The sequence below is a fragment of the Carcharhinus amblyrhynchos genome, chromosome 2 (assembly GCF_965287045.1).
Source record: "Carcharhinus amblyrhynchos chromosome 2, sCarAmb.v2.hapA, whole genome shotgun sequence".
NCBI lineage: Eukaryota > Metazoa > Chordata > Chondrichthyes > Carcharhiniformes > Carcharhinidae > Carcharhinus > Carcharhinus amblyrhynchos.
In genome coordinates, this window is record NC_137325.1 from 58926312 (window position 1) to 58949092 (window position 22781).

General features: G+C 40.8%; 1 protein-coding gene across 1 annotated transcript in view; it reads left to right on the plus strand.

Moving 5' to 3' along the window:
* Positions 1-22781, plus strand: part of nek10 (NIMA-related kinase 10) — a 265380-nt gene that overhangs the window by 151882 nt on the left and 90717 nt on the right. The gene's annotated exons all lie outside the window — the stretch shown is intronic.

Consider the following 22781-nt stretch of genomic DNA (forward strand, 5'->3'; position numbering starts at 1 on the left):
TTTCTGCTTGTGAAACTGACCAGCTGCCCAGAAACAAATATACATGTAATGATTTTTTTAAACATTTAAACTTTGACGTGCAATGGTGGAGAGTGAAATATCTCACAGAGCACTATATCAGATGTTTTCGTCAGTTTATTTGTCTCTTTTGGTGTCACTGAATTAATCAAAAATATTATGGGCAAAATCTTACACGCTGTGCACAGAGTGCTGGTTGGGGCAAGAAAGACAGTGCTTAGCTTTCCAGCTGCACAACTGAGTTTTCGCTCCAGATTCTCTGCCAGTCTGTGCACAGGGAATCTGGGGGCATGGTTTCCACCGTCATAGTAGTGGGGCCTGGTAGAACTAACAACACTTGTTCCTCTGTGATCAGGATGCTATCTTTAAAAGGTGCCCTGATTGGCATTGAAAAACAACTTCCCTAGTCCCCATGAGTATGGGGTGTACCCCAAAAGCAACATGGCAATCCTCCACTCCCCCACACAAGCACCAGGGCTTCCTCCCTCCCCACCCTCCCCGATTCCCAGAGGGTCCACCCCTGGCATTAAATCCTGGAAATGCTGCATCACTGCCAGGTTGACACTGCCACAGTGCCAGGGAGCAGTGACTGCACACTGCTCAGGCATGCCTCTTGACCCTCCTTGCAAGCTTTACTTACCTTTGGACTCCCAGCAGGTTCCCCTCTACAGCTTCCTGTTTTTCAATAGCTGTTGTAAACCTCACCAACTAGATATCATGCCGGTGAGGAGGGATTTCCTTACCTGGGGAGAACATATGGCAAGAAATTCACTTTGAATACATTTAAATTTACTTAAATGAGGTTCTCACCTTTTCTGGGTGGGAGACTCAGGACAATACTGGCAAGGGGTGGGGAAAATCAAAAAATGAGATCTTGCTGACGTTTTCCGGTGGTCAAGGTTTTTTCTTTACTGCGCATGTGCAGTTGAATGCTCCAATCAGAGCTGCAGCGTTTCGGGCGCGATGAGTCCTACCCACAAGCTTCTGCAGCGCAATTCAGAATCGCTGATTTCTTTTTCAGGCAGAGTACATATGGAGGCGCCTGAGAACAGGTCTAAAATTTGGATCCAAAACATTCCCAGATTCAAGTCTGCCCAGGACTTAGAATCAAAATGGTAAAATCGGGCCCTATATCTTTCTTTGAAAAATTAAGACCAGATTTCTTTTTTGGAAACCCTACATTTTTCAGCCAACTTTTTCAAAAAAACAGATAAAAAGAGGACAATCACAGAGAAGGGAAAATCTGGTCATTTCAGTTTATCTCCAGGTTTTCCACAGCGTTTAATCACTAACTCTCCTAAAATTACCACAAATAGAAGAAAGCAACATTCCTGGGGTCTTTTATTTACTTTGTGTTGTTATTATTGTCTGTGGATCTTCCTTTGTGAAGCATGAATGCCTAAATAATTGTAACATAAAGGTAATCCACTGTATTTTTAAACACTTTGAGATATTTGGTAATTAGAAATAGTAACATAAATTTTGTTCTTTTATAATCTCTATTGCAAATAACCTGAGAACAGGTCTAAAAGTTGGATCCAAAACATTCCCAGATTCAAGTCTGCCCAGGACTTAGAATCAAAATGGTAAAATCGGGCATGACATACATGGTTACACATGGCATTATCTTTTAAATTACTCCTTGCATCAGAAACATTCATTATGGAAGTCAGAAATCACTGTGAAGATGTTCTAATTAAAAAAGACCAAAAATAAAAGATACCTTGTATCAGCATTTGATTTTAAAGTAACCATTTTAAGAAAGTAATTTCAAACTTGCAACCTTTTTTGTATCTGCTAATCTCGGAGAGAGTCATTTCTGGTTGGTTTAATTGTTTTTTCCTGGTCAATTCTTCTTTAACATTATTATGTTTTGAATGATAAGCTTCTGGATGACATTCTTTGTATTCGTAACTTCTTAATTTCTCATTTATGCTTTGTGCAGTTGAACTCTTCACCTCAGCAAACAGTTTGCCTGGATTAATTTTGTTAATTCCATTCAGAATCTTGAAAACTTCAATTGCATCCTTTTCCAAGGTGTAACATGCTCAATATTTCTTATAACTTAAATTCAGATACCCATAATTGTCTTTATTGCTTCACTATATCCCATGAATTTGCATTCATAATTTTTTTTACAAGAACTTAGGAAATAAGAACTGGAGTGGGCCATTGGTCCTTCACACCTGCTCCACCAGTCAACAAGATCATGGCTGATTTTCTACCCCAGCTCCACCTCTCTGCATTCTCCTCACATCCCTTAATACCCTTAGTAAGATAAATGTATTGACTGTTGTCTTTTGTATGCTCAACAGCCAAACATCCACAGCTCACTGGAATAAGGAATTCCAGAGATTCGCAATTCTTTGAGTAAAGAAATTTCTCTTTATCTCAGTCTTATGTAGCCAATCCCTTATTCTGGGACCATAACCATGTGATCTACATTCACCAGTCAGTTTAGTAACTAAATACTTCACTTTTTGTCCCACTGCAGTGGTAAGCAGATTGCATAAATTAAGGGTGCTGTCAAATTATCAGGAAGTGAATCTTAGTCACTTAGAATAATTGCTTTTCCAACCTATTGGAATTATTTGAGGAGGTAATTGAACTATTGGATGGGGTCAGCTTTAAAATGCTTTTAAAAAAATCTTTACTAATCTTTCCTCTTAAAAAATTCCAGTATCATCTGTATCTATAACATGAAGATAAACAGATTTGGCATCAAACAAACAAAATAAGTCTTGCATTCTTTCAAATAGCATCAAGTTACTTCATTTTTGCAGAGTTTGAACAACATGGGCTGGATTTTTGCTACCAAGCCAGATAACTTGAATTGCAAAACATTCCAACTTGCCTCAATTAAAGGGTTCCCTTACACTTCATTTTCATCTTGAGAGGTAGGAGTAGGATAGAATTAGGCCCACCAACTTTGGTAACAGTTAGAAAGTTAGAAAGCCTGCCAACTCATACACACATCCATTCCTATGCCAATTCTATGCCAACTCAAGCCCTTCTATTTTCTTCATTGCCCTCACACCCTGATGCCCCCTCCATGTCAACTCCTGCACCTTCATGTCACCTAATGACTCCTTGCCACCCTCATATCTACTCATCAAGTATTTACTATGAGTAGACCTCAGGAACCACGTGGAGCTGAAAAAAACTGAACTTGTATCAATTTAATACAACTGTCACTCATGCACACCCAATATTAAAAATAAACTCCCATTCATGAAACCCACTCAAAGATTTTAAATATTGTCTCTTCTTCAATCTATTACAAACTTCAAAGGCAACCAATCCTTTAGTAGACTCTAAACTGTAAATCAAAATGTGAATCCTATGCTAAGATGAATGCTTTTGTAGCTTTTAAAACCTAACCAAATATTCATAACAACAGCAACTATAATAGCAGCCTTTGGGATATGTCAACAAAGAACTGGGAATAGGCAAGTGAAAGGGGAAAAGACTGGGAAGAAGGACAAAGAGAATGTCTGAGATTGGGTAAAGGGGAGGAAAGAATAAATCATCAAAGGTTTCATGGCATAAGTCCAAAGTGACTGGTAACAGGTCAAGACAATAAAAAAAGATTGAAAGCAGGATTGTGAATAGCTGCCGTCCAAAAGTAGAGGAAGTCAGAAAGAAACAAAAGAAATAAAAACAAAACAAAATTACAGAAGAGGCTCTGATCTAAAATTGTTTAACTCAATTTTGAATCCAGAAGGGCCTAATCAGAAGATGAGGTGCTGTTCCTTGAAATTGCATTGAGCATCATTGGAATACTACAGCAGGTCAAGGACAGAAAGGTCAGAGTGAGAGTAAGATAGAGGATTACGTTAATAGGTGACTGTTAACTCACGGTTTTGCTTGCAGACTGAATGGAAGTATTCCTCAAACCAGTTCCCCAATGTAGAAGAGACCACATCATGAGAACTGAATATAGTATATTAAACTGAAAGAGATGCAGTTAAATCACCTTTTCACTTTGAAGGAATGTTTTGAGCTTTGGTTGGTGAAAAGGGAGAGGGTAAAAGGAGAGGTGTTGCATTACATCTGTTGTGCTTGCATGGAAAGATGCCTTAGGAACAGGAGGGGGTCTTGGTGGTGAATAAGGATTAGACCAGGGCATTGCAATGGTAATGGTCTCCTGAGAATGTTGAGAAAGGGAGGAGGGGGCTAATATGTTTGGTGGTTGCATCAATTTAAAGGTGGCTGAAGTGATGAGGATGATTTGTTGAATATGGAGGCTGGTGGGTGGAAAGTGAAGATAAAGAGAACCTCATGGTGGAGAAGAGATAAAAATGAGCCTCAATATAAAAAAAATGCAAGCAAAGTCCCCTTAAACCACAGTGGATGGGAATCCTTGGTTGAGGAAAAAGAAAGACATATCAGACAAACCAATATAGAATGTTGTATCATCCAAACGAATACAACAGAGAAGTGAAAGCGGGAGCGTTGAATACAGTCCTTACAGGAAGTGGGCTGTGAGGAAGTGTAGTTAAAGATAGCTGTGAGAGAGAGTGGGCTCATAGTGAGTATTGTTTGATAAAATAGTTTCAGAACTGAGGACAGAGAAATGAAGGAAGGGAAAAATCGGAGATGAACAATGTGAAGACAATGGAAGTTGGATGTAAAATTGATGTAATTTTCTACTTCAGGAAGAACAGCAACTTATTTTTTATTTCATGGGATGCAGATGCCACTGGCTAGATCAGCATTTATTCCCCATCCTTAATTGCCCTTGAGAAGGTGGTAGTAAGCTGCCTTCTTGAATCACTGCAGCTCATGTGGAGTAAGAACATCCACATTTCTGTGAAGAAGGGAGTTCCAGGAGTTTAATCCAGCAACAGTGAACAAATGGTGATAAAGTTCCAACTCAGGATCGTGTGTGGCTTCGAGGGTAACTTTCAGATGGTGGTGTTCTCAAGCATCTGCTGCACTTGTCCTTCTAAATGGTAGAGATCATGGGTTCGGAAGGTGCACCAATACATTCATCAATGTACTGATAAAAGGAGGTGAAGGAAGGGATCTGAAGAGAACCAGACTAAAAAGATAGTATAATTAGGACCTCTGTGAGTACCCCTGTATTTGGAGGAAGTGAGTTGAGTTGGAGGAGAAATCATTCAATGTGAGAACAAGTTCAGTCAGATGGAGGAGGCTGGTGGTGAATAGGTACTGCTTCGGCCCCTGCTTAAAGAAGATGCAAAAGGGTTGGAGGTGGAGAGGGATTAGTCATCCATAGTGATAGGGAAGCCAAAAAATAAAGGAAGCTGCTGATGCAATGGGTATTATCACATCACAAATGTAGTTGGGAAGTGACTAGCAATAGAAGAAAAAATAGAATCAAAATAGAAATAAATCATTTCAATGGGGCAGAAACAGATTGAAGCAATGGGTCTACCAGGGCAGTGTAGTTAGTGGATTTTAGGAAGAAAGTAGAAGCAGACTGTTCACTGTTAGGGGATTATAAGGTTGGAGGCAGATTTGATTTGATTTAATTTATTATTATCACGTGTATTAGTAATATTGAAAAGTATTGTTTCTTGCACACTATGCAGACAAAGCATACCGTTTATAGGGAAGGAAAGGACAGAGTGTGGAATGTACTGTAACAGTCATAGAGAAAGATCAACTTAAATCGAGGTGGATCTAGTTTAGCGAAGATCTCCAAAAGCGATAAGGTCAGTGACATGTCATGGAATCAATGGCTTGATGTTTGGTGGCGGTAATGTAGTGGTGCAGGGGCAGTAGGAGAAAGGGTCAGATAACAATCACCTCGAAAAGTAAAAGCCTAACCATATCCTTTTGACATTCATTGTGATTGCCTTTGTCAAGTTCCCTATTATCAATAACCTGGGCTCACCATTGACAAGAAACCGAACTGGACTATTATCACATTATTGTTTTCAATAGACTGTTTTACAGATTTTTTGCTTCTTTTCATGTATATGTTGTTGTGATCCTTAGCCAGATCCAGTTAGGAACCAATAATGTTTTGATTAAAATAGACTAAGTTTGGGATTCAATTTACTTGCTAATGAAATAAAGCTATAAGAGCCCACAGGTTTTGAACAAACAAAAATAAGCTGTATTATACAAGGTCAGAAAGGTAGCACAATGTACAATACTGTACTCTAACATTCAGGGTAAGTGATTCAGAGTAAGTATGAGGTACATGTGAATTAACAGGCAAACTGTGCTCAGATATATCACACTGCACAACAAATGACAGACTCTGTGGATTTCCTAATGACCCACCCAGATCTTAATCACACTGTAAGTCATCCAACATTACTGAAACTCCGTCTCCTTCATAAGGGTTTCCAATTTTCACCTTTGAAAATTTCACCTTGGAATTCACTCCCAAAGTTGCTCAAATTCTGACAGCTTCAATGATGATCCATCTCAAAGGGTTTCAGTCTCATCTTCTGAGATTCCATTCCCCTGGATTTCTGAGTATATTCAAGCATCAACTTACAAGCTCAATTTCAGATCTTCAGCTGTGCCAGGCAAAACACTATTACTCCAAAGGGGTACTTTTGCTCCAACTGCCCACAGCATCGAGTCACCAACCTTCAACTGCATTCTTGGATCATCAGGGCTTCTTTTACTCTTTTCAATTACCAGGACCTTTCCTGAGCCCACTTCACTTAATGTTAGCTTCCTGCATCCCTTTTCTATATTGGAGCCTGTTTCTGTACTCTCCATTTCTTAACTGGGACCTGATTGTGTCCCTTGGGACCTCTCTCTGATCCTCTCCCTTGTTCCACTCTCTGGGACGCTTACTGGTTATGGTGTTGCACCCAATCACCTGACTTGGGTTTTTGCACCTTCTTTGCACAGTGGTGCAGGGGCTGAAGTTAGTAAAGATGCCAAACTGTCTGTCGGGATTTACACTCAACATGTACAAGTTTCATAATGTTGTGATTATTTATTCCATATCCCTATTCCTCGTTGCCTGTACCTCCTTATAAACTGTAATATCTGGTCTTATGAAGAGTCAAAGATGTGAAATATTAACCTTATTCTTTTCTGCTTTGATGTTACCTGATCTGCTAAGTATTTTCTACTTTCAGTCTCTAGGGTTTTGGTTTTTGATTTTAATATTCCATATCACTAGATGGCATTGCAGTTCCATACAAAATTTGTCAACTTTCTCCTTTTTTAATCTTTTCTGTTTACTGTAACAAAACTTCAGAGAAACGAGCCAAAAGTTACCAAAATGCAGACAGTTATCACAGCAGGCTTTTAAAATGCCCCCTGCTTCATTATGTTGGTTTTTACATTTTAGATGTTACTTTTCAAAAATTACAATCCAAAATCTAAGAATTGGTCACCAGTTTGTTTTGAAGAAAAATCAACAGAATCTTTGAGTTCCATTGTACTGTAATAGAATTCCAGACTAGGGTTGTAAAATGACAGCAGTAACAGTAAAGACATTGGAATCTAGATTTTTGTAACTGCCTGCAATTATTTACTTTAGAATGTCTTAATCACATGTTATAATTGCAAGTGTTAGACAACAGATTTTCACTCCTTGCAAAATTGCTCAGTTCTGGAACTATTTTCAGGCACTCCAGAATGTGGGCTTAAGTCTAGTTGTATAATGCCTTAGGCCAGGATTACCCAAATGTTTCCAGCCAAGAAGCCCTTTTGATATCCCAAAAGGATGGACGGAATCCTTAAGAAATATACTCATTGTGATGAAGAGTTCAGCTAAAAAAGCAAATTGCTTTTGTCGAACATATAAAAACCTAACTTACGGTTTTTCAATTTCTTATATGTATACGTTTATTAAACAGTTCTGTTATTATAAAAAGTACTTAAGTCTTATCTTAGTCACCTTTAATGGGAGGAGTGATGCTGGAAAGTTGGATTCTCATATCGCATACCCCTCTCTCCCACATGCACACTCTCACCCTGCTCCAACCTTGCTTCGAGGCCCACTCTCCCCATCATTTCACTGCAAATGAATGAGAATTCATTGAGGCTATATGAAACTGCTTAGCAATTTATAGAGAAAACCGAGTACTTTGTTGATCTTGTGTTCCTAATGTAACACCTTCCTCAGCCAATATATACTGAAAGTTTATTTTTAAATTATAGAATGCATATCTAAACTTAGCTAGATGAGTTGACAAGCTCTGTGCCTTGGTCATTGCTTATTACTTGATCAGGAAACTGCAATCAGTCTATACCTCACATTGACCCAGGAGGTGCCTGAAAATCTGTCCTTGTATTCAATCTATCATAAATATAGAGCGCAGGAATCTTCTCCACCGCACCATCAATAAAGAAAAAGAGGCTGGGTGGTCTACTACTTCATCCACACACTCCCTACTGCTTTCCTGGAAATCTCTCTCTTCCCCTTACAGCTGACCTCAAGGAGCACCTGGGGGGATATAATCTGGAAGAACCACATAATAGGGAGAGAAATTGAAAAATGTGTTGCTAGAGTGAGATTATCCCATAATGTAGTAAAGATTTTGTATTATAACAAACTCAGGAGCCAAAATCAAAAGCAGAGGATCAACAATTACCAAAGTGTTGTTGCTACTTCAGTTTCCATTTATAATAGAAATGAGCATATACTTCCAGGAACTGATCCCCTCTAGGCATGGTGCAATTAAGAATATGACCTACAAGAGGTAACTAACAACATTTATTAGCTCTTTCCACACAACAGATCCTAAGTACAATAATAGTTATTGTTGGATCATGTCATAGCAAAATGAGGAAACCAATTAATTGATGTTAATAGACATTGTGATTGAATAAACCTGTTTACCATAATTTCCGAGTGTCAACAAATCTTGAAAGGTTTTTTCTGCAGATACTTCTGGCAAAAGGCCAAAACATGATACTAAAACATTACAGAAATTCAAAACAAAAGTTACCTTTCCATTGTATAAATCTTTGATGTCTGCAAGCACTAAACCAAGATCTTTGTTATATTCACTCACAGGATGTGGGTGTTACTGATGTTAAAATTTATTTCCTTCCCCTGATTGCTTTTGAGAAGGTGACGGTGAGTAAATAGCTTGCCAAGCCATTTCAGAAGAGTTAATCACCTGCAAGTCTAGAATCACCCAAACCAGCAAAGGATGGCTGACTACGTTCTCTAAAGGACATTCATGAATCTGATGCCTTTTTATGACAATCCAATAGTTATATGGTCACTATTACTGATTTCAGGACAAAGAGTTATGCAGTATGCAGTCTTTAGCTTTCAATTTTCCTAGCCCTATGTACAGCAGCGAAAATTCAGCTATTTTGCACTATTCTTCTTAGTTTTCCAGTTCTTGATCTACTCTGAAAATTAGATACAAGTCCATACTGGCTTCCCTGCTTAAGAGTAAATAACTCTGGTTTAGTATTATATTTGAGGTTTCAGTTATTTGTCTCTCTCTCTCTCTGTTGAAGGGTTGTACTCAATTGACCTATGACTTTGAGTTCTATATCTCCTAGCTCACGTAGTCCTTTTGCCTGATGGTTGAAGAGACTGCATACTGCATAATTCTTTGTCCTGAAATAAAGTCATTGTGCCTGCTTACATCCAGAAAAGTTCCTCATCCACAATTATCTAAGGTAAAGATGACAATTGACTCAATGTTGAAACAAGTAGTTGTTTCATTTGTGATACAATCAATAAGCTGATGCTCAGGGATGGTCCCAATGTGAAAACCCAATGGATCTATCAGAATTTGTTAGATTTTACCCAGCTTTACAAAGCATTTGAGTTCTACATCTCCTAGCTCACGTAGTCCTTTTGCCTGATGGTTGAAGAGAATTTTTCTCCAACAACGGTTCAGCGTCAGAAAGAGCCAAAATTGCTGCACTTGTATTTAACTTAAAGCTTGCTTTGTTTTCATCCACTAGATTATCAGCACACTAATAACCTCCATGTGGTTCCTGATTCTTTTAAGATTTTCCAATATTTTTAATGTCTTAATGGATCTTGCCATCTTTTGAAGGCTTTTGCTTTTGCTTTTGCTGTAGAAAATTCTTCTGATACACAGCCTGAAAATGACCTTTCTTTCTGCATAAATAGCACTCGGCCTCTTTGGGATAATTTTCCTGCCTATGTTTTTCCCACCACACTGATTTAATTTGACTGGGAACAGTTGATAAATGCCCTTCCTCCCTCTCCTACTCCATTGACTCAGTTACTTTTGGATTCAATTTTGCTTCCTGATCTCAACTTGTCTGCTCTGTTGAATTGTCTTTATGAAGATTAAATCATCTTGGTCAGACAATGCTTCATCCAAGACTCCCAACAGCAATTTTTTATTAAGTTCATAGTTCACCTCAATATTCACAGTTCTCTGTGCACAACAGTGAAAATTCAGCTCTGAAGTATTTTGTGCTGTTCTTGGTTTTCCAGTTCCTTTTCTATTCTGAAAGTCAGATACAATTCAACTGAACAAGTCATTGATAAATCCCCTTTTTCTTGGGGATGCTTGTTGAATTTAGCCTGCTGAATAATAGTATTCTTTCTCAGATAGAAGTAGATTTCAAGTGTTCCTTACCACTTCATCATACATAGCTTTTTCATTGTTGATCCTTTGTCTGACAAGGATGTCATCTGCACAGTCACTCATGATGTATAATAATGTACTGACCTGCTCAGTGCACAGATTCATAGTGGGGCCTGATGTGGGGAGGGTATCTGGTAAATCTTCAGTACCAGTTCTGCTGCGCTTCTACTTGTTTGTGACCTGCAACATGCTCAAAGCTTTCCGGTAATGGCAGAGGCATTTCTGTGTTTGTTCTTTCACTCACAGTCACCATATTATATTCTTGGTTGTCTGAATGTAGAATATTTACAGAGTCTGCTGAGTTAAGGAAAATATTAACTTTATAAGGGCCCCAGATTCAATTCCAGCCTTGGGTGATTGTGTGGAGTTTGCACATTCTCCCTGTGCCTGTGTGGGTTTCCTCCAGGTTCTCTGGTTTCCTCCCATAGTCCAAAGATGTGCAGGTTGGGTGGATTGGCCGTGATGAATTGCCCCAAATTTCAAGGATTTGTATATTAGGTTGATTAGTCATTGTAAATGCCTGGGGTTACGGGGATAGGGTTGGTGGGGGTGGGGGATGGTTGCTGGTAAGCGGTGTGGGCCTGGGTGGATGCTCTTTTGGAGAGTCAGTGGAGACTCGATGGCCAAATGGCCTCTTCTGCACTGTTAGAATTCTATGGTTGGTTGGTTTTATCTCTTAGTGTGTCTACATTATGCCATGAGGTCTACAAGAGAAAGCAAGATCACTTCCTATGATGCCGCATGCTTGTGTCTCATAAGAACATAAGAACATAAGAAATAGGAGCAGGAGTAGGCCATCCAGCCCTTCGAGCCTGCCCCGCCATTCAATAAGATCATGGCTGATCTGTCGCTGCTCAGTTCCACTTTCCCGCCCTTTCCCCATAACCCTTAATCCCCTCTCCTATCAAAAACCCATCAACCCGCGTCTTAAAAATATTTAGCGAGGCAGCCTCCACCACTTCAACGGGCAGAGAATTCCAGAGATTCACCACCCTTTGAGTGAAGAAGTTCCTCCTCAACTCCGTTCTAAACCGCCCCCCTTTTATCTTGAGGCTGTGCCCCCTAGTCCTATTGTCTTTTTTGAGCGGGAAGAGTCTTTCCACCTCTATCCTATCCATCCCATTCATCATCTTATACGTCTCAATGAGATCTCCTCTCATTCTTCTAAACTCTAACGAGTACATGCCCAGTTTATTCAGCCTCTCCTCATAGCTCAACCCCCTCAACTCCGGTATCAGCCTAGTAAACCTCCTCTGCACTCCCTCCAAGGCCAAAATATCTTTGCGCAGGTGCGGCGCCCAAAAATGCACACAGTACTCCAGTTGCGGCCTCACCAATGCCCTATACAGCTGCAGCAAGACCTCCCTACTTTTATATTCAATCCCCTTCGCTATGAAGGCCAGCATCCCATTCGCCTTCCTGACCACCTGCTGCACCTGCAAGCTGGGTTTTTGCGACTCATGCACAAGGACCCCGAGGTCCCTCTGCACCGTCGCCTGCTGCAGTTTTTCGCCTCGTAAGTAATAGTCCTTCCTACCATTTTTCCTACCAAAGTGGACCACCTCACACTTGCCAACATTAAGTTCCATTTGCCATTTCCTGGCACCCTTCTTAAACAACGGCGTAACATTAGCCGTTTTCCAATCATCCGGCACTTCCCCGGAATCCAGAGACGTTTGGAAAATAACCACCAAGGCATCCACTATCACCTCCGCCATTTCTTTCAGAACCCTCGGATGCATTCCATCCGGTCCTGGGGACTTGTCCACAATCAGCCCCTCCAGTCTGTCGAGCACCGCCTTTCTAGTAACAGTAATGTCATTAAGACCCTCCAGTCCTACCACCTTTTATATTTTGTCTCATTAGCATAAAACATGGTTTAAATTAATGCGATGTACTATAGGTATTAGTAAGTTAAATTTTATGGCCTTTAATTCTTAGTACAACATAAAAACTAAGGTTTGGTATATCGTAGAAAGAGGAGAAAGTATGCCATTCAATCATAGTTACATATACAATAAACGAAGCAAGGAGAAGATGATAGAACTTTCTGATTCAAAGGATGTGATATCCATTTTTTTTATTTAAAATTAAAATATTTGGCTGAAGGCTATGTAGATTGCAGAGTCACAAACTGAAGTCATTTATTTGTTTGAGGACTAGATACATGGAGAATAAATCTAACACTACTCAGTTATCAAAAGCGAAGAGCAATACAGGGAGAATTAGAATTTGAACCTTTGAATTTTGTGAGGCAGTTTTTATTTCAGAACTGATATGCAGAAGGGGGAGTTTTCTGGCCCTCACCACTGCTGATGCAAGTGAGGATGGAGAATTTGACGCTCAGTCAAATCTCCATTCACCACAGTGGGACCAGAGAATCCTGCTGGCGTGAACGGCCAGGAAATTCCGGCCAGAGAGTTTTAACTCTGCTTAATACTGAGAACTGTAGAGAGAAGCTTTTATGAGAATTGTAAATAAAGAGTCAAAAGTTGAGTTTATTGATTTTTTTTATTGGTTAGGGTTAGGTTAAACGAGTTAAAAACCAAAGCTGTGTAACTGTAACTGTAGATATAGTGTGTAGCTGGATTCTACAGTGCCAGAAATCAAGTTTGGTAAAATCTTTAAGAACTATGGATAGTGGAAGTAAGAAGTAGAAGATGTTTATATAATGAGTGATCCTCCCTGATCTGGCGTGCCCAGAAATGCTCACACTGTTCCAGGTGTGTTGTAGCCAAACCTTTATATTGCTGAATGGTTACTCCTACTCCCTTGAATTCTACTCTGCTCGTTGTAAAGGCTAGAATTCCATTATCCTTTGAGATGTTAAATTTGACTTGTGTCATTGGATCAGAATCCAGATGTCATGATGCCAGTCAGTCATCTTACAGAGACCGAGTGAGCCTCGAAGTGAAGAGACCACCTGCAGCTTGAGAAAAAAAATGGCATACTGAAGTAATTAAAGGTCCAATGCACTCAAATTTACATGGTTTTCAACAATTAATGCATGGACATAGCAGGGAAAGTGGAGTTGAAGCCTGAAATCAGCCATGATCATATTGAATGGCGGAGAAGGTCAATGGGCCATCTGGTTTTCTGCCCTTTCTTGTGTTCATGTGAAGAATTGCACTGCAGTCTGAAAAACTGTAGCAGAATAGTTTGCACCTGCTATTGCCAACTTGATGAGTTTATAATCTTGGCTAATAAATTGATGTCCAATCAAGACGAGTCATTACCTGACAGGAGGAGATGGGATAATTGGGTAGATAATTCCGCAGTATGCTGGTAATATATCAATAATTGCTTTGCTAAAGATTTAGTTCTTTTACTGAAACAGTAAGGCAAAACGTCATATTTCTCCTTCAATCAATACTATCAAAATTAATTATACTGTTTTTAATTTCATTGCTATTTGAGTGATCTTGCTGTACAGAAAATTTCTATTAAGTTTGCCAACAAAAAAACTGAAATTGCACTCAAAGTAATTCATTGTGTGTGATGAAAATTGGTATACTTCTGAGACAAAGTGAGATTCGCAATAAATGGAATCTTTTGTTTCTTTCCATCATTGAAGTTTAATCTCAATTTCTATCTCTGATCTACATGCATTTGTTCTTTATTTTTTCCAATTTTTATTGAGGGGAAAAAATCCAATAAAAGTCTTTTAAAATAAAAGCAATTAGCTTCTACAGGTAGGTCTTGACAGCAAGCTAAATAAAATTGCACGTTAGAGTACAGTGTTTTGTAATTGAATAGCTGTGGGTCAAAAGCTTTCTGTGGACATGCAGCATACCTCAAAGGTTCAAATAGTTAGTCTAAATATGTCAATGGTGTCCTTTTGCTTAATATGTATAAACAGGCTGGAGGGACTTACTGCCATAGATGTCAAAGGTTTAAAAGATTCCCAATTTAATTTGCATTTGCCCTCTTTTACACACCAAATTCAGAGTAATAGTATTTTCTCCTCATACAATCACTATACAATCTGAGTGAAATTAGTTATCTTTTTGCTGAAGTAATCAAAGATGAATCTAAATAAAGATAGATAAACTGTTACTACTTTAATCAAGCATCTAAATTATTGTTAATCTCTTCATTAGCATAAAGATGGAAATTAGCATAAGTATTTTAAATTTAATTTAAAACAATCATAAATTTCATTGTACAATTAAGTAGAAATTTACACTTTCAAAAGTAAATTGTTAAAGGTGCAAATGTAATTTAAACATATTGCAGTATTCCAATTTTTGCCGGAATGTTTGTATTGCAGTAGAGCAAAACATATTCAGTCTGAGTTGATCATGCATTATATGAAGTTCCTGTTCAAGGTCACTGACAAGTTAACAGCTTGCAAATGGCTTGTTCCTCCAATGGATTGACTTGTGATCTTGTGTTATGATGGTGGCTACTTTCAGACAGAAATCATATTTCCTTCTCATTCTGGCTCAGCTGAGATACTCTGAACATACTAGCCTTAGAAACATAATTACTTAATTACATGGCAGTGGTTCTTTACAAATGTTACTTCTGTCAGTCAAACACTGAACCTCTATTAACCTTAGCATTATAACTCTTCAAATGCTTTCTGACTTTTTGCCCTCGAGCTTAGCTAGCTCAACTGCTTTCTGGCTTGATTGCTTGCCTGCCACCTATGATTAGGAAAGCCAAGGAATGGACTTTTAGATCATAACTCTCACTGAAACCACTTTTACTTCTGGAATTAAATTTTATTGTCTGAGAAAAGAGTATCTAGTTCATATGAGTTTCTTCCAATGTATTAGGTTTACTAAATACATTCTAGAAAATATTTAAAATACTTATGATGATCATGAGAGACTTGATTTCAGCTCTGGCATAGCATGTGATTTGAGATTAGAAGCAATTCTGGCAGTGACCACTGCTCATGGTGGCATTGCTGAATCCAAGGATCTGCCAACCATTCAATTGACTGCACAGTTCTAGGAAGCAGGGCTTCCTCCAAGGATGAAGACACAAGTCTAAACTCAAGGTCATTAACATCCCAACTAATGTTAAATTAATGTAGGGTCAGGGGAAGTGGACGGGAGCAGAAGATACACCCACTCCACATCTGTTAACCACTTCAGATTACTGGAATTAATCCCGTTAGGTTACAATTTCCTTCTGTCGTGTGCTCTACTTCTTAATTGTAATGTTTTGTGCATGTGTGTCTGTGTAAATAGAAAACAAAAAACAAATAGACTTAAATATAAAGTGCTATTAGAATTTTTTAAAATTCTGTAATTTGTTTGAAGTGACATTGTTTTGTAGAAAGAATGAAAATTTTCGCTAAATGCAACTGTTAAATATAGCTACCTTCCAAGTTTTAAGTGGAATGGCATTTTGCAACATTTTCAGTTGACTAGGAAGGAACATAAGTTGTTCATCATTCTTCAGTGAGTTATTCATTACATGAGAAAATATCCTGTGGAAATCAAATGCTTGACCTGATACAGTCATTAAAAACTATCTCATTACTGTTGGAAACAAGTCAGGAAATTTGGAGAAGAATGGGAAATGGTACTGAAGAAACAAGACAGAAATATAATTTTTCTGAAACAATAGAAAACTGACAGCATAAGCACAAAAAGTCAAATGTGTGTGACCAGATCCATCTCCATGGCAGAATGTTATTATGGTCAAATAGTCATTAGAACACTTCAGGAATTTTCTCCCCAAAAACTTAACTAGTATTCATTGATTAATGACAGTTTAGTGAGAGGGAGGAACTGAAGAAAATCAGTGTTAGTAGAGAATTGGTGTTGGGGAATTGATGGTCTTGAAGGCTGATAAATCCCTAGGGCCTGATAGTTTACATCCCAGAGGACATAAGGAAGTGGACCCAGAAATTGTGACTACTTTGATGGTCACCTTCCAAGATCCTATAGACACTGGACCAGTTCCCACAAATTGGAGGGTAGCTAATGTAACCTTACTATTTAAAAGGGGAGGTAGAGAGAAAGCAGGAAATTATAGACCAGTCAGCCTGACGTTTGTAATGAGGAAAATTCTAGAGCCCATTGTCAAAGATTTCACAGCAGAGCACTTCGTAAACGGTGGTAGAATCAGACAGTTAGCATGGGATTAATGAAAGGGAAATTATGCTTGATAAATCAAATGGAATTCTTCAAGGATGTAACTAATAGACTTGATGAGTGGGACCCAGAGGATGTGATTTATTTGGACTTTCAGAAGGCTTTTGGCGAAGTCCTACATAAGAGATTAGCATGTAAAATTAAAGCGCATTGTTTTAATTTTAGCGGATTTCAGGTAGTATATGAGATAGATAGAAAACTGTTTGGCAGACAGGAACAAAGAGGAGGAATAAGTGGGTCATTTTTTGAATGGCAGGCAGTGACTAGAACAAAGAACAACACAGCACAGGAAACAGGACCTTCGGCCCTAGAAGCCCGCGCCGCCCAGTTTAGCACTGAGTGCCTCATTCCAATCCTCCTTCTACCTACGACTTTTGTCTACGCCTCTTGGATTCCACAATAAAAGGGTGCAAATTTAGAGAATTATATGTGTGCCAGATTAAGGCAGGTCAAATTTAGGGACAATTTGTTAACACCAATCAGCCTAAAAGCACGTTTTTGGGGTGTGGGAGGAAACCGGAGCGCCTGGAGAAAGCACGGGGAGAATGTGCAAACTCCCACAGACACTGACCCAAGTCGGAGATCCGACCCGAGTCCTTGTATCTGCAAAGCAAACAGTGATAGTCACTGAGCTGTTGTGTTGCCCGTCAGTTGGTCCAGTTTAAGCATGCGCTAACGACGTGAAGCACGAGGCAACTCTCGAAGCAACATCGAAGAGCAGCCCTCGCACGACCCACTGTGTGTATGCCCCTTGTTGGCCAACAAGGCGGACCAAATCACCTGTGGATATAAAAAAGAGACATAAATAAACAAACACAGCCTATACAGACATTCATGGAAGATCCCCAGAAGCTCAAATGTAAGAGACAGGTGAGCCATAAAATATATTGGATGGCCCATAGGAATCTATTGATTCCCAGGAACGTCCTGAGGCTCTTGATCCTTAATAGAACATTCTTTTGTATCCCTCCATCTCTAATCTGCTCATGTGCCTATCTAGGTAAGCCTTAAACAACTCTAGTGTGCCTGCCTCCACCACCCTACTTGGCAGTGCATTCCAGGCCCCCACAACCCTCTGTGTGGAAAAACCTCTTTCTAACATCTGAATCATACCTCTCCCCTCTCATCCTAAGCCTGTGGCCTCTCGTGATTTTCCTATCCAACCTGGGAAAAAGCTTCCCACTGTTCACTCTATCTATACCCTTCATAATCTTATACATCTCTATTAGGTCTCCCATCATTCTCCGTCTTTCCAGGGAGAACAGCCCCAATTTGCCCAATCTCTCCTCATAACTAAGACCTTCCATACCAGGCAGCATCCTGGTAAACCTCCTCTGCACTCTCTCCAGGTCTCCACGTCCTTCTGGTAGTGCGGTGACCAGAACTGGATGCAGTACTCCAAATGTGGTCTAACCAACGTTCTATACAACTGCAACATTAGACGCCAGCTTTTATATTCTATACCCCTTCCTATAAAGGCAAGCATACCATATGCCTTCTTCACCACCTTCTCCACCTGTACTGCCACCTTCAAGGACTTGTGAAATTACACACCCAGGTCTCTCTGTGTTTCTATACTCTTAATAGTCCTGCCATTTATTGTACAACTCCCCCCTACATTATTTCTTCCAAAATGCATCACCTCGCATTTATCTGGATTAAATTCCATCTGCCATTTCTCCGCCCAATTTACCAGCATATCTATATCCTGCTGTATTGTCCAACACTTTTCATCACTAGTGGGATACTGCAGGGATCAGTGATGGGACCTCAGCTATTCACAATATATATTAAGGGAACGAAATGTAAAATCTCCAAATTTGCAGATGACACAAAGCGTGGAGGTGGGGAGGGGGGATGGGTGGGGAGGCAGAGCTGTGACGAGAATATACAGATGCTCCGGTGGGATTTGGACAAGATGAGCGAGTGGCCAAATGCACAGCAGATGCAGTATAATGTGGATAAATGTGAGGTTATCCACTTTGGTAGCAAAAACAGGAAGACAGATTATTATCTGAATGGCTATAAATTGAGAGAGGGGAATGTGCAATGACACCTGGGTGTCCTCATACACAAGTCACTGAAGGTAAGCATCCAGGTGTAGCAGGCAAATGGTACGTTGGCCTTCACAGAGAGAGGATTTGAGTAAAGGAGCAGGGATGTCTTGCTGCAAATATACAGGGCATTGGTGAGGCCATACCCAGAATATTTTATGAAATTTTGGTCTCCTTGTCTGAAGAAGGATGTTCCTGCTACAGAGGGAGTGTAGAGAAGTTTTACCAAACTGATTCCTGGGATGGTGGGATTGACCCATGAGGAGAGATTTAGGACTATATTTGTTGGAATTTAGAAGAACGATCTCATAGAAGCTTACAAAATTTGAACAGGAGGGTAGACAGGGTAGATGCAGGGAGAATGTTCTCAATGCTGGGGGTGTCCAGAAGCAGGAGTCATAGTCTAATGATATAGGGTCAACTTTTAGAATTGAGATGAGGAGAAGTTTCTTCACTCAAAGTGGTAAGCCTGTGGAATTCTAACTACAGAAAGCAACTCAAACCAAATCATTGTATGTTTTCAAGGAGGAATTAGATATAGCTCTTGGGGTGAAGGGGATCAAAGGAAAGTGGAATCGTTGTGGGTAGAGATTAGGAACAGCAAAGGGAGGAAGACGCTGGTGGGTGTCGTCTATAGGCCCCCGAATAATGATCTGGAGGTGGGGCGGGCTGTTAACGCGCAAATAAGTGCGGCGTGCAGGAATGGGACGGCCGTAGTTATGGGGGATTTCAATCTACATATTGATTGGTCGACCCATGTTGGACGCGATGGGCTCGAGGAGGAGTTCTTGGAAAGCTGCCGGAATAGTTTCCTTGAACAGTGTGTGTTGGAGCCGACAAGGGAGTGAGCTATCTTGGATCTGGTGTTATGTAATGAGGCGGGTAGAATTAGGGACCTTGCGGTGAAGGATCCTCTTGGGGAGAGTGATCATTGTATGGTGGAGTTTCTGGTGCAGATGGAGGAGGACAAAGTGGGTTCCCGGACGCGTGTCCTTTGTTTGAACAGAGGGGAGTACGGTAGGATGAGAGGGGAATTGGCGAATGTGGACTGGGGGAGCGTGTTGGAAGGTAGGTCTGCTGAGGAGCAGTGGAGGATTTTTAAGGAGATCTTTCTTGGTGCTCAGCAGAAATTTATTCCGATGGTCAAAAAGGACCGTGGGAGGAGAGGTAATAAGCCGTGGATAACGAAGGAGGTGAGGGAAAGTGTTAAATTGAAAGCGGAGGCGTTTAGAGTAGCTAAGAGTAGTGGGCGAGAAGAGGATTGGGAGAGGTTTAAATGTCAACAAAGATTGACAAAGAAATTGATAAAGAAGGGTAGGATAAACTATGAAGCTGGGCTAGCGCTTAATATAAAAAAGGATAGCAAGAGTTTTTATAAGTATATAAAAAGAAAGAGGCTGGCTAGGGTGAATGTTGGACCCTTAGAGGATGAGAAGGGGGACTTAGTGGTAGGGGATGGGGAAATGGCTGAGGTCTTGAATAACTTTTTTGTTTCGGTCTTCACGGAGGAGGACGTGAATAATTTGCCGGGTGTTAGCGATGGAAAGGTGGTAGGACTGGAGGGTCTCAATGACATTACTGTTACTAGAGAGGCGGTGCTCGACAGACTGGAGGGGCTGATTGTGGACAAGTCGCCAGGACCGGATGGAATGCATCTGAGGGTTCTGAAAGAAATGGCGGAGGTGATAGTGGATGCCTTGGTGGTTATTTTCCAGACGTCGCTGGATTCCGGGGAAGTGCCGGAAGATTGGAAAGCGGCTAATGTTACGCCGTTATTTAAGAAGGGTGCCAGGCAAAAGGCAGGGAATTATAGGCCGGTTAGTTTAACGTCTGTTGTAGGTAAAATGTTAGAATCCGTCATCAAGGAGGAAATAGCGAGGCATCTTGAGGGGAATTGCTTGATAGAGCAGACGCAGCACGGTTTCGTTAAAGGGAAGTCATGTCTGACAAATTTACTGGAGTTCTATGAGGATGTGTCTAGGGCGGTGGATAGAGGAGAGCCGGTGGATGTGGTCTTTCTGGATTTTCAGAAGGCGTTTGACAAGGTACCTCACAAGAGGTTATTGCAGAAGGTCAGGGGACATGGAGTTGGGGGTAGGGTGTTAGCGTGGATAGAGGACTGGTTGTCAAATAGGAGGCAGAGAGTGGGGGTCAATGGGTGCTATTCGGATTGGCGGTTGGTGACTAGTGGAGTGCCTCAGGGGTTGGTGCTGGGGCCTCAGCTATTTACCATTTATATACATGATCTGGAGGAGGGAACCAAGTGTATGGTGTCGAAATTTGCTGATGACACCAAGATTGGTGGAACGGCAAATTGTGCGGAGGGTGTGGAGAGTCTGCAGAAGGATCTAGATAGGCTGGGCGAATGGGCCAGGAACTGGCAAATGGAATTTAATGTTGGCAAGTGCGAGGTGGTCCACTTTGGTAGGAATAATGGTAGGAAGGATTATTACTTACGTGGAGAAAAACTGCAGCAGGCGACGGTGCAGAGGGACCTCGGGGTCCTTGTGCATGAGTCGCAAAAACCCAGCTTGCAGGTGCAGCAGGTGGTCAGGAAGGCAAATGGGATGCTGGCCTTCATAGCGAGGGGGATTGAATATAAAAGTAGGGAGGTCTTGCTGAGGCTGTATAGGGCATTGGTGAGGCCCCAGCTGGAGTACTGTGTGCAGTTTTGGGCGCCGTACTTACGCAAGGATATTTTGGCCTTGGAGGGAGTGCAGAGGAGGTTTACTAGGCTGATGCCGGAGTTGAGGGGGTTGAGCTATGAGGAGTGGCTGAATAAACGAGGCTTGTACTCGTTAGAGTTTAGAAGAATGAGGGGAGATCTCATTGAGACGTATATGATGATGAATGGGATGGATAGGATAGAGGTGGAGAGACTCTTCCCGCTCAGAAAGGACAGTAGGACTAGGGGGCACAGCCTCAAGATAAAGGGGGGGCTGTTTAGAACGGAGTTGAGGAGGAACTTCTTCACTCAAAGGGTGGTGAATCTCTGGAATTCTCTGCCCGTTGAAGTGGTGGAGGCTACCTCGCTAAATATTTTTAAGACGCGGGTTGATGGGTTTTTGATAAGAGAGGGGATTAAGGGTTATGGGGAGAGGGCGGGAATGTGAAACTGAGCCACGACAGATCAGCTATGATCTTATTGAATGGCGGGGCAGGCTCGAAGGACCAGATGGCCTACTCCTGCTCCTATTTCTTATGTTCTCATAAGATGGGTAGGCGGGATTAGCCATGATCATAATGAATGGTGGAGCAGGCCCAAAGGACCTAATTGCCTCGTCCTGTTCTTTTTTACATTTCAAGAAGTAGACCAAGTACATTTTGAACTAAAAACTTGCATCTTTATTCTCTGTCATATAGACGTTAGTATGCCCAAGTATAACAATTAATTCCCCACACCCAGCCTCTCCCCCAGACCCTTAATATTGTCTGACACCCTTCCTCCCTAGGTCTTTACTATCCCACTTCCCTGTCCACCATGGGACTCTATTGAACTTATCCGGGCCCCTTTTTCCTGGTCTGAGTCTCTGACATCTTCTTGAACTACTTATTCTGTCCACTGCAACACTGCTGCCATGGTGACTGGAGAATTGCCAGCCAATCAGATCGGCCAGCAGCTTGCTGAAGTCCCGACTGTATCAATCTTGTTGGAGAGTAAATTAGCTGTGGGGCAGGAGGAGTTGGTAATGGTGCGTTCCCTGCTGACTCTTCGGATGGCAAGAACCAAGACCCTGTCATTTGAAAAATTCAGGCCATAGACCTTATTTATATCTGAACTTAAAATTGCTCTAAAAGACAAAACAAAATAATAGTCAAGTTCATTAACCAATCTTGCATATTTTAAATGGAATCATTCCCACAGAGTCTCATTTTGAGAAGAGTTGGGATAAATTGGTCTGACAGTCCAGTGTATCTTGGGCACATCAAGCCCTATCTTGCAGCCAAAAAAAACAAGCAGTCTTCGTGGTAATGACCTGACTTCCTTTGACCTGACTTCCTCATTCACTTAACACAGAGTTAAATCAATTTTAAAAGCGACAACCTTGATATTTTCT